Genomic DNA, 12,530 nt, shown 5'->3' on the forward strand with positions numbered 1-12,530 from the left:
TAGTTTATGTTTTATGGCAAGTTGTTGGTGTATTATTTTTGCTACATTGTCATGTCTTCTGGGGTACTCTGTATTTGCTAGTATTGTACATCCACTTGTGATGTGATCTACTGTTTCTATTTGCTGTTTGCAAAGTCTTCATTTATCTGTTGTGGCATTTGGATCTTTAATAATATGCTTGCTGTAATATCTGGTGTTTATTGTTTGATCCTGTATTGCAATCATGAATCCTTCCGTCTCACTGTATATATTGCCTTTTCTTAGCCATGTGTTGGATGTGTCTTGATCGATGTGTGGCTGTGTTAGATGATACGGGTGCTTGCCATGTAGTGTTTTCTTTTTCCAATTTACTTTCTTCGTATCTGTTGATGTTATGTGATCTAGGGGGTTGTAGAAGTGGTTATGAAATTGCAGTGGTGTAGCCGATGTATTTATATGAGTGATTGCTTTGTGTGTTTTGCTAGTTTCTGCTCGTTCTAGAAAGAATTTTCTTAAATTGTCTACCTGTCCATAATGTAGGTTTTTTATGTCGATGAATCCCCTTCCTCCTTCCTTTCTGCTTAATGTGAATCTTTCTGTTGCTGAATGTATGTGTTGTATTCTACACTCCTGGAAATGGAAAAAAGAACACATTGACACCGGTGTGTCAGACCCACCATATTTGCTCCGGACACTGCGAGAGGGCTGTACAAGCAATGATCACACGCACGGCATAGCGGACACACCAGGAACCGCGGTGTTGGCCGTCGAATGGCGCTAGCTGCGCAGCATTTGTGCACCGCCACCGTCAGTGTCAGCCAGTTTGCCGTGGCATACGGAGCTCCATCGCAGTCTTTAACACTGGTAGCATGCCGCGACAGCGATGACGTGAACCGTATGTGCAGTTGACGGACTTTGAGCGAGGGCGTATAGTGGGCATGCGGGAGGCCGGGTGGACGTACCGCCGAATTGCTCAACACGTGGGGCGTGAGGGCTCCACAGTACATAGATGTTGTCGCCAGTGGTCGGCGGAAGGTGCACGTGCCCGTCGACCTGGGACCGGACCGCAGCGACGCACGGATGCACGCCAAGACCGTAGGATCCTACGCAGTGCCGTAGCGGACCGCACCGCCATTTCCCAGCAAATTAGGGACACTGTTGCTCCTGGGGTATCGGCGAGGACCATTCGCAACCGCCTCCATGAAGCTGGGCTACGGTCCCGCACACCGTTAGGCCGTCTTCCGCTCACGCCTCAACATAGTGCAGCCCGCCTCCAGTGGTGTCGCGACAGGCGTGAATGGAGGGACGAATGGAGACGTGTCGTCTTCAGCGATGAGAGTCGCTTCTGCCTTGGTGCCAATGATGGTCGTATGCGTGTTTGGCGCCGTGCAGGTGAGCGCCACAATCAGGACTGCATACGACCGAGGCACACAGGGCCAACACCCGGCATCATGGTGTGGGAAGCGATCTCCTACACTGGCCGTACACCACTGGTGATCGTCGAGGGGACACTGAATAGTGCACGGTACATCCAAACCGTCATCGAACCCATCGTTCTACCATTCCTAGACCGGCAAGGGAACTTGCTGTTCCAACAGGACAATGCACGTCCGCATGTATCCCGTGCCACCCAACGTGCTCTAGAAGGCGTAAGTCAACTACCCTGGCCAGCAAGATCTCCGGATCTGTCCCCCATTGAGCATGTTTGGGACTGGATGAAGTGTCGTCTCACGCGGTCTGCACGTCCAGCACGAACGCTGGTCCAACTGAGGCGCCAGGTGGAAATGGCATGGCAAGCCGTTCCACAGGACTACATCCAGCATCTCTACGATCGTCTCCATGGGAGAATAGCAGCCTGCATTGCTGCGAAAGGTGGATATACACTGTACTAGTGCCGACATTGTGCATGCTCTGTTGCCTGTGTCTATGTGCCTGTGGTTCCGTCAGTGTGATCATGTGATGTATCTGACCCCAGGAATGTGTCAATAAAGTTTCCCCTTCCTGGGACAATGAATTAACGGTGTTCTTATTTCAATTTCCAGGAGTGTATATTTGTGGCATTGTGAACGCGTAAGTGTATTGAGTGCTTCTAGGTCTGTGTTACTCCATTTCACTTCTCCAAATGAGTAGGTCAATATTGGTATGGCATAAGCATTTATAGCTTTTGTCTTGTTCCTTGCTGTCAATTCTGTTTTCAGTATTTTTGTTAGTCTTTGTCTATATTTTTCTTTTAGTTCTTCTTTAATATTTGTGTTATCTATTCCTATTTTTTGTCTGTATCCTAGATATCTATAGGCATCTGTTTTTTCCATCGCTTCTATGCAGTCGCTGTGGTTATCCAATATGTAATCTTCTTGTTTAGTGTGTTTTCCCTTGACTATGCTATTTTTCTTACATTTGTCTGTTCCAAAAGCCATATTTATATCATTGCTGAATACTTCTGTTATCTTTAGTAATTGGTTCAGTTGTTGATTGGTTGCTGCCAGTAGTTTTAGATCATCCATGTATAGCAAATGTGTGATTTTGTGTGGGTATGTTCCAGTAATATTATATCCATAATTTGTATTATTTAGCATGTTGGATAGTGGGTTCAGAGCAAGACAGAACCAGAAAGGACTTAATGAGTCTCCTTGGTATATTCCACGCTTAGTCTGTATTGGCTGTGATGTGATATTATCTGAATTTGTTTGGATATTAAGTGTGGTTTTCCAGTTTTTCATTACTATGTTTAGGAACTGTATCAATTTAGGATCTACTTTGTATATTTCCAATATCTGTAGTAACCATGAGTGGGGTACACCATCAAAAGCTTTTTGGTAATCAATGTATGCGTAGTGTAGCGACCTTTGTTTAGTTTTAGCTTGATATGTCACCTCTGTATCTATTATCAGTTGCTCTTTACATCCTTGTGCTCCTTGGCAGCAGCGTTTTTGTTCTTCATTTATAATTTTGTTCTGTGTTGTATGTGTCATTAATTTCTGTGTAATGACTGAAGTCAATATTTTGTAGATTGTTGGTAGGCATGTTATGGGGCGATATTTAGCTGGGTTTGCTGTGTCTGCTTGATCTTTAGGTTTCAGATGGGTTATTCCATGTGTAAATGTATCAGGGAATGTGTATGGGTCTGCAATGTAACTGTTACATAATTTAGTTAGATGTGAATGTGTTGATGTGAACCTCTTTAGCCAGAAATTTGCTATTTTATCATTTCCAGGGGCTTTCCAATTGTGCGTAGAATTAATTGCTCGGGTGACTTCATGTTGCAAAATTATCACTTCAGGCATTTGTGGTATCATCTTGTTTGAGTCTGTTTTTGCTTGTATCCACCGTGCATGCCTGTTATGTTGTACTGGGTTTGAACATATATTGCTCCAGAAGTGTTCCATGTCTGTTATGTTTGGTGGATTGTCTATTTTAATGTGTGTGTTATCTATAGTTTGGTAAAATCTCTCTTGGTTTGTGTTGAATGTTTGGTTTTGTTTCCTTCTATTTTCACTTTTTTTGTATCTTCTAAGTCGTTTGGCCATTGCTTGTAATTTCTGCTTCTTTTCATCTAATTGCTCTATTGCTTCTTGTTGTGAGATTTTACCTAACCTTTTTCGTTTTTTGTCTGATATTTCATTTCTTATAAATTGTGTTAGCTGTCCGATGTATTTTCTCAGTTTTTCTATTCTGATCTGTAGCCTGTGTTGCCATGCTGGTTTTGTGGGTTTCTTCTGTGTGTTGGTTGGTTCTGATCTCTGCCTAGTGTGTATATTTAGATGAGTGAGTGCTCCTATATAAACCAGTAGTTGTAACTCTTCCATAGTTGTGTTTTCATTTATTTTGTTGTGTATGATTGTGTTGATAGTTTTTATTGTTGTTTCGACTTGTGGGTTATTTGGTGGTCTATGCAAGAATGGTCTAATGTCTGTATTTGTGTCTTTGTATTCTATATATGTCAGCTGAAATTTCTCTTCTATATCTAACATGTGTGTCACTTCGTGTTCTATTTGTGCTTGTTCTGGTGGCTGTCTTAAGATTTAGTTTTTCTCTGATTGTTTAATTGATGCGTGTTGGTCTTTGTTTGTTTGCTCTGGGATGTTTGAGTCCATTACTTTATTTTCTTCTTCTTCTAATTGCACATTATTTTGTTCCAGTATTTGTTGTACTTGTTGTTTGATGTTTTCTAATTCTGACTGGGGTATCCTGTTATTTTTTATTATAACACGGATCTGATCAGCTAGTCGTTGTTCTGTTAAAAATTTTAATTCCGGGTATCTGGTAATAAAAGTTGTGTATACTTGTGATCTGTATCCAGTTGTGTTGGTTCCTAGGTTTGTTGCTTGGTAATAACAGAACATGAGGTGTCGATTAACTTCATCTGACCATCTCATCCTCTGTCTTTGTTTTCCTTCTAGGGTGGTTGCAGGAAGCATATCCTGCAAAACACCTCTATTTGGATTTAAATCATTTTCTAGTTGGCTAGCAGTGTCGTTACCATTGTGGGCGGGCAAAGGGTTCAAGCGTCGTCCCCGACCATGACGGTGCTTGTCGGAAGCTTCTTTAGTTCTGTCCTGAACCAAGTAATCACACTAAAAGAGGGGTTAGCCCTATTAGTGGTTTGTTCTTTTCGTCGCCTTTTACGACTGGCAGAACATACCGGAGGCCTATTCTTTTCCCGGGCCTCCACATTATTATTAGTATTATTATTATCATTATTACTATTATTATCATTATTAAGTAGCTTGGATGTATTAGTGACTAGTACTGTAGCAGAAATGCACTTGTTACAGTGAGCGATGAAAAGTGTTACAACCATTGTAAATGGAGAAGGAAGTTAGGTTAGATTAATTAAAGAGGATCGGAGTCGATTTGTACAGCCTCAATTACTTAAATGCAGTTTAGTCGGGGAAATTAAATCTAGGAAGGGACAAATGAATCGATCTTCCATCAGATACGAAATTTAAATAATGGAAAAGTAACAGGTTTACAAGAAGTTTCATGAAATATATGAGTGATAAAATAAGTACTTCCTCATGCAAAAGTAGGGAATTTGTTCTCATGAACTAAAGGCCTAATATTAGCATTCCCAGATAACTAAATAGATAAGTAATTTTACGACAAACACTCACGAAAGTGGAAGCTTAACTGTCCTGAATGCTAGGATAAATATGTGTTCCTTGGCCTGAAGTATTTTGTGTAGAACTTTATTTACTGTTCATTCTAAGCTGTAATGTGAAAGCATTATTCTTAAAGGATACAAGAGAAAGTATTTTTTCTAGTCTTTAGTTGAAAAGTTAATAAACTGTCTAGTGGAAGTAATATAACTGATGAACTACGTTCTGGTAAATCATAGGGGATTTCTTTTTTTTTTTTGTAGTTTAGAGGTGACCAACAAATGGAAGTTACAGAGACTTGTAATAAGCAATGATTAATGTTATATCTTATTATCTCCCTTGTGCTATCATAAATTAGATTTCTTGGCAGTATATACAGGGTGTTACAAAAAGGTACGGCCAAACTTTCAGGAAACATTCCTCACACACAAATAAAGAAAAGATGTTATGTGGATATGTGTCCGGAAACGCTTACTTTCCATGTTAGAGCTCATTTTAGTTTCATTAGTATGTACTGTACTTCCTCGATTCAGCACCAGTTGGCCCAATTGAAGGTAGGTAATGTTGACTTCGGTGCTTATGTTGACATGCGACACATTGCTCTACAGTACTAGCATCACGCACATCATTACGTAGCATCAACAGGTTAGTGTTCATCACGAACTTGGTTTTGCAGTTAGTGCAATGTTTACAAATGCGGAGTTGGCACATGCCCATTTGATGGATGGATTAGCACGGGGCAATAGCCGTGGCGCGGTACGTTTGTATCGAGACAGATTTCCAGAACGAAGGTGTCCCGACAGGAAGACGTTCGAAGTAATTGATCGGCGTCTTAGGGAGCACGGAACATTCCAGCCTATGACTCGCGACTGGGGAAGACCTAGAACGACGAGGACACCTGCAATGGACGAGGCAATTCTTCGTGCAGTTGACGATAACCCTAATGTCAGCGTCAGAGAAGTTGCTGCTGTACAAGGTAACGTTGACCACGTCACTGTATGGAGAGTGCTACGGGAGAACCAGTTGTTTCCGTACCATGTACAGCGTGTGCAGGCACTATCAGCAGCTGATTGGCGTCCACGGGTACACTTCTGCGAATGGTTCATCCAACAATGTGTCAATCCTCATTTCAGTGCAAATGTTTTCTTTACGGATGAGGCTTTATTCCAACGTGATCAAATTGTAAATTTTCGCAATCAACATGTGTGGGCTGACGAGAATCCGCACGCAGTTGTGGAATCACGTCATCAACACAGATTTTCTGTGAACGTTTGGGCAGGCATTGTTGGTGATTTCTTGATTGGGACCCATGTTCTTCCACCTACGCTCAATAGCGCACGTTATCATGATTTCATACGGGATACTCTAACTGTGCTGCTAGAACATGTGCCTTTACAAGTACGACACAACATGTGGTTCATGCACGATGGAGCTCCTGCACATTTCAGTCAAAGTCTTCGTACGCTTCCCAACAACAGATTCGGTGACCGATGGATTGGTAGAAGCGGACCAATTCCATGGCCTCCACGCTTTCCTGACCCCAACCCTCTTGACTTTCATTTTTGGGGGCATTTGAAAGCTCTTGTCTACGCACCCCCGGTACCAAATGTAGAGACTCTTCGTGCTCGTATTGTGGACGGCTGTGATACAATACGCCATTCTCCAGGGCTGCATCAGCGCATCAGGGATTCCATGCGACGGAGGGTGGATGCATGTATCCTCGCTAACGGAGGACATTTTGAACAATTTCTGTAACAAAGTGTTTGAAGTCACGCTGGTACGTTCTGTTGCTGTGTGTTTCCATTCCATGATTAATGTGATTTGAAGAGAAGTAATAAAATGAGCTCTAACATGGAAAGTAAGCGTTTCCGGACACATGTCCACGTAACATATTTTCTTTCTTTGTGTGTGAGGAATGTTTCCTGAAAGTTTGGTCGTACCTTTTTGTAACACCCTGTATATGTTGCACCGTTTCCGAGTTATTTAGCACTGCAGTCGGCCAATCGGGGAGTCGGGCACTCACATACAAGTGGCGTGCCAGGGTCGGTGTTGCCAAAAGAATGCTTTGTTTGATTAGCTGAAACTTGGATTTGTACGCACGATGACCTGATTGGCTAACTTCAGTGCTAAGTAACTCGAAAACGGTGCAACGTATCGAAATTTGCTTAACATTTATGTCTCAGTACAACCCTGCACTGCAACATCCGTGCAAGCGTTTATCAAATTGTGAGAATGATATTAGTCACTACGATAACTGAAAGGCGGATAACTGTAAGGAGATAGTAGAAAATTGGAATGACAATACGGTAATGGGAAATCATAGCGGTGTAATGGTCTGAGGAGCAATAGTTTTCGCTGACTGATCTAGCATATAATCCTGTATATAATTGCTAATAAGAATATGATTCATTACTATCAGTTAGCAAACGACAACATTATTTTTGATTCGCTGAAGATATTTCCATAGTTGGAATTTTTGGAGCTTATGTGATGTACTAAATGCTAATAATACTGATCCATAAATTTAGAAAGGAGTGTAAAGTTAGAGGAGCGTGTGATACTTATCTGGAAATTTGTCAATATGTACATAGATATTTTTGTAGGTTATAAATGAATAGTAACACATCTGAACAATAACGGATTAACCATCTGGTATTTTTTTGAGTAAAAGAAAAGAGTTGTGGCTTTAAAGCACTTGGTGGTAATTGCCTATTACAGTAATTTTATTTAAAGTTTATACTTATTTTTATAAGTAGATATTCAAATAAGAGATGTACAGGTTCCAAGTCAATGGATTCTACTAGGTAATATTTCGAGATGAGCATTTATTTATTTTCTTTTTTGGCGTCGTTTCCACGTTATGGTGTTTGTGATATGCTGTTTCACATATTGGAAGTTGATGAATTACTCCTTAGTAAATGAATCAGTGACATTAGTTGATCATATGCTCTCAGAGGCCGAGAAAAGAAAATTATAAATGATTAAATAAATATAAATCAAGATTTCTAATTGATTAGCGGTTATATTACTAATGGGTGGGGCCTGACCATGTATAATTTACTATGAGTAAAGTGAGGAAGAGAAAAAAATTAATTGACCCAGTCTAAATAATGAACTGCGCTATGCACATTCAGCCTGTTACTGAAAGCGAGCAAAAGGTGACACAGGGGTAGGTAATGATGCGAAATAGCTGCATCGCCTGCTGGAAAAGCTAGTTGGCAATGAAAGTGTGTTTCAGTTACCACTGCTGGTACGTTGCGGGAGAGAGTCAGTGATTAAATTCGCAAAAAGTGACAGCGAACGATGCGAAGTCGGTGATGACACAAACAAGTTCGGAATACATAGCAGGTCAACACTGAATATGTAGGAGCCGGTCGGTTTTACAACGTGGCGCAGCCTGGACCCTGAGCCACCTTGTGTGGAGGTTTGAATGTAATTGTTGTCGGTGTCCTCGTGTAAACGTGTCCTTCCTTAGCGTTCAACGAACAAATAAAAGAAATTTAAAAATTGGGACACAGTGTGCTGTGTTCATGAGAGACTGGTCATTAATAATAAAGACGAACTGAAACTGTCTATGGGTTTCCCAAAATAAGTAGTGCTAAAATTATAACTGTCAGGGTCATAAAATGATACTTCAGCTACTTGTTAAATTCACGAGATTTACCAAAAAATTTTGATATAAAATCATCATGCTTGGAAACAATTAGAGGAAACAGATTAACTGTAACCTGAAGTGAACTTTTCCTTCTGCATTCTCCTGTATCTCGTGTGTATAACTATTCTAACTCCTGTCTGTCTATCCTTTCATTAATCCGCAAAATGCGGCCATCATCATGACGTCCTGGATCCCTATACTGAGTGACCTCGAGGTGCCCTGTCCCCTGGCTCCGAAAACCTTTCCTGGAAGGTCCTGGATTCCGACAACGGATCCTGGGCCGTTGTGCAACCGAGTCTGCAGTCCTCCGTGTCCTGTCCACCGTTGACAACGCAACCACCTCCAGTCCCTTCCAGCTGAAACTTCCATTAAAACTAACATAAATAGAAGAACGTTTTATCTAAAACGTCTTTAAAGGGAGAATCTATAATGAACATCACATAATTTGTTCCCTAGTGTCATTTAGTTTTAGTTCGTAGAAACTAAATGGATAACAAAACTTCTTACCTACGACAGTTTTGTGGCTGTCATCGGTTTTGAAAATTTAAAAGCTTTTGCTGAAGTTGAAAAACTAAATGTGGCGAAACTTTAATTTTCATATTATGTATAATCGGGGGGTGTTCAGTAAGTAATGCAACACATTTGTTCCTGAAAGGAGGGGAGTTTCATTCACGATTACAATGCACCATATTATTCCCTACTGTTTTAGTTACTAAATCCTATTTTTCAGCATAATCTCCATTCAATACCACGGCGTTACGCCACCTTACTACGAAGGCCTGCAAGCCCGGATGTTATCACTCTACTGGTCGACGTCTGAATCAACGTCTGGCTGCAACAATAACCTCCCCATCATCCACGTACCGCTTCCTGCGGAGCATTCTTCATCGGGCCAAACAGATGCTCCTCCGTTGCTCTTTATGATCTCCTGTTAGGCGACGTAGATCCCAGCGGACACAATTCTATGAGTACCCAACTGGTGGACGAGTGTGTCAGCATTACGAAAGTAGATGTCCAGTTGAGCAGCGAGGTATTTGATTGTGAACCGTAGAGCACCCCCAACACTGCAGGAGTCACTGTTGTGCGACCGGCCCGCACGTAGGGGATCGGACAGGGTTGCACGACCTAGTTACGATAATGACAGACCCCTTGCCCAACGATTGACTACGCTTTTGTTCACAACTAGGTCTTCGTAGACGTTCTGCAAGCGCGTATGAATATCTACGATGCTCCGATTTTCTGCAGAAAGAAACTCAGTGACAGCTCTCTGCTTGGAACGCACCTCCATTACAGAGCCTATTTTGAAGGCCACTTATAACGCAGACACCTTCATGAAACTATATTAGCTGAAGCGAGAATATTCATCGATCTTCCACAATAAATTCTGCATTTTTCAACCGAAATTAATCGAGAAAAAATTGTTGCATAACTTATTAAACGCTTCTCGTATATATGTACAGTATGTGCCTTGACGAAGGACATTGTGAAAGACTTGGCTTTAGCCCACAATCTCACATTTGCTTGAACTGATTTGGCCCACAGTTTAACATTTCCATGAACTGAATTAGCCCACAGGTGAACATTTGTACGAGCTGCGTGAGGTCTGAAGGTCTCGCCACAGTTTTTATTCTCGTGGTTTTTCTGCTGGCCTTTTCCATGTTGGTGGGGCAAGAGTTAGTTAAGGATACAGGGTACTTATAAATGGTGCGAAATTCGAAATTTTTTATGATTTTATTAAATTCTGTAGTCTTTTCTGATTATATTGGTATATACATTATAGGGTTATTTCTGTTACACAAACCAGTATTATTTCGAAAAGATGTTTATGGTGATACCTTGTTAACAAAACTGGAGTGTTGTAGGCATGTTCAGAAGAGGATGGGTGTTAAATTGAGGAAGCTACGAAGAGGAATGAAAGGAAAGTTGCTATCTGATGGAAAATCTCTGTCTGGCCGAGGCAGATTGACAGAAGCTGAAATAGACCTTCTTCAGAGTTATTATGGACTGGAAATTAAACGAACTGCACCTCTCAATGGTGTTACAGCAATGAGAAAAGCTGTATTGGCCATATATTTTCTACTTTCATAAGTTTCCACAGATGACCACCCTGTTCACGGACTTTGCCCTAAAAGAGCACATTCTTGGTGTGATTGCCAAAAAGCAAAAGAAAGTGGTCAAATATACCATAATAAGCAATCGTTTCCTGAGCCTGTTATGAATGAAATAAAACCAGTTTTTAGAGACATCAGTGACCCTTGCTAAGTAAATGTCTTCATAGGGGTACTCAGAATACGAACGCAAAGTTCAACCATTTCATATGGGAAAGATTACCCAAGGATATTTTTGTGGGTCTAAAGACATTAAAGTTGGTTTACTAGATGCAGTGATATGATTCAGTGATGGAGTGATAGAAAGTTTGGAAGTCCTGAGAAATTGAGGCATAAAATGTGGTTCTAATATGGAAGATCAATTGCTTGCGTGTGACAGACAACAGGTGCATGAAGCTGAAAGATTTGCTCTTCAAGTTACCAAAGTAGCAAGAAGTGCTAAAAGGAATGCCAAGAGGTAGCTTGAACATGAAGAAGTGCTGCAGGATGAAGACTATGCTTCAGGAATGTTCTGAGGCACAGTTTAATTGGACTCATATCTTCATTCGCAATTTCCTGCAAGTTGTATTTTTCAGATATCAGGTACAAATATTTCCTACAGTTTATAAAACATTGCCATAATTTTTTTCTGTAACTTGCAATAGTACATACTTATGTAGTAGAAGTAGACCAATGATGCAGAATCAACTAAATTATAGGAAAAATAACATTTTATTAGGAAAAAAATTATAAAAATTAAAATGTGAGATGTGATATTTTTTATTCTTGTAATGTACATAATAGGTGGAATTAAATAGGTCTAGTACCTCAGCATCAAGTCATGCATATCTGGCAAAAATTGGTCTCCTTCAAATGTATAACATTGGATAAATTGTACTTCAATTTGAGAAAGCATTTTGGAAAACAAATTTCATCAGTTTCTTTGTATTTTTTTAATAACCCTAAGCAGGTTCAAAAATATTCAAAATACTTCTAATTTGTTGGTAAAGTGTGCTGCAGTACCTGATATCAACAAAAAATCTGTAAAACATATACATTATAAACAGTGCCTGAAAGAAATAGGTGTTGATTTTTACATAATACTGAGCCGGGAAAGTACCCTGTATCCTTAAGCTGCTGAGAGTAATAAATTGATACAGATTTGCAAGTACGTGAATGTGACATTTGCAATTAACAAGTGTTTGTGAATCATCTCTCTTGCTAAATATTTGTGACCCATGACACTTTAATAGTGAAACCTGTCTTAAGTTGATTTCGGCACGAAAATGTGACCATTTTCATGCTTAGTTTGTGGGGACGGTGCAGAGACAAAATTCCCTTTTGTGACGTATATTTTCTTTTATGATAGAAAGGGAATTGCATAGTGTGTAAGCTTTGAATATTGATAACTTTAGAAATATCTCTTTTCTTGTTTTGGTAAATTCTCTTGTTACTTCCTTCGTTACCCGTTCTCCTACAAGCCTCTGTATGTATTTGTGTAATTATGTTAGTTTTCATTTTGAAAAAAAGTTACTACGATCAAAGACACATTGCATTGTGCTTCTTCACCTCCCTGACACTTGTTCTATATCTGTCTTTAACAGCTCATACTTTGGAAGTGTCGGTGAGTTCCTTTTATGATCAGAATTTGCCGGCTTGGACGTGATCTGTATGTCATCGAGATAACTATAAAATGTAGTAATTATATAG

At 40.3% G+C, this 12,530-nt stretch overlaps 1 protein-coding gene across 1 annotated transcript in view; it reads right to left on the reverse strand.

Annotated features, from left to right (window-relative positions):
• Positions 1-12,530, reverse strand: part of LOC126157769 (ATP-binding cassette sub-family C member 4-like) — a 275,373-nt gene that overhangs the window by 48,156 nt on the left and 214,687 nt on the right. The gene's annotated exons all lie outside the window — the stretch shown is intronic.

The sequence above is a fragment of the Schistocerca cancellata genome, chromosome 2, assembly GCF_023864275.1.
Source record: "Schistocerca cancellata isolate TAMUIC-IGC-003103 chromosome 2, iqSchCanc2.1, whole genome shotgun sequence".
Classification (NCBI taxonomy): domain Eukaryota; kingdom Metazoa; phylum Arthropoda; class Insecta; order Orthoptera; family Acrididae; genus Schistocerca; species Schistocerca cancellata.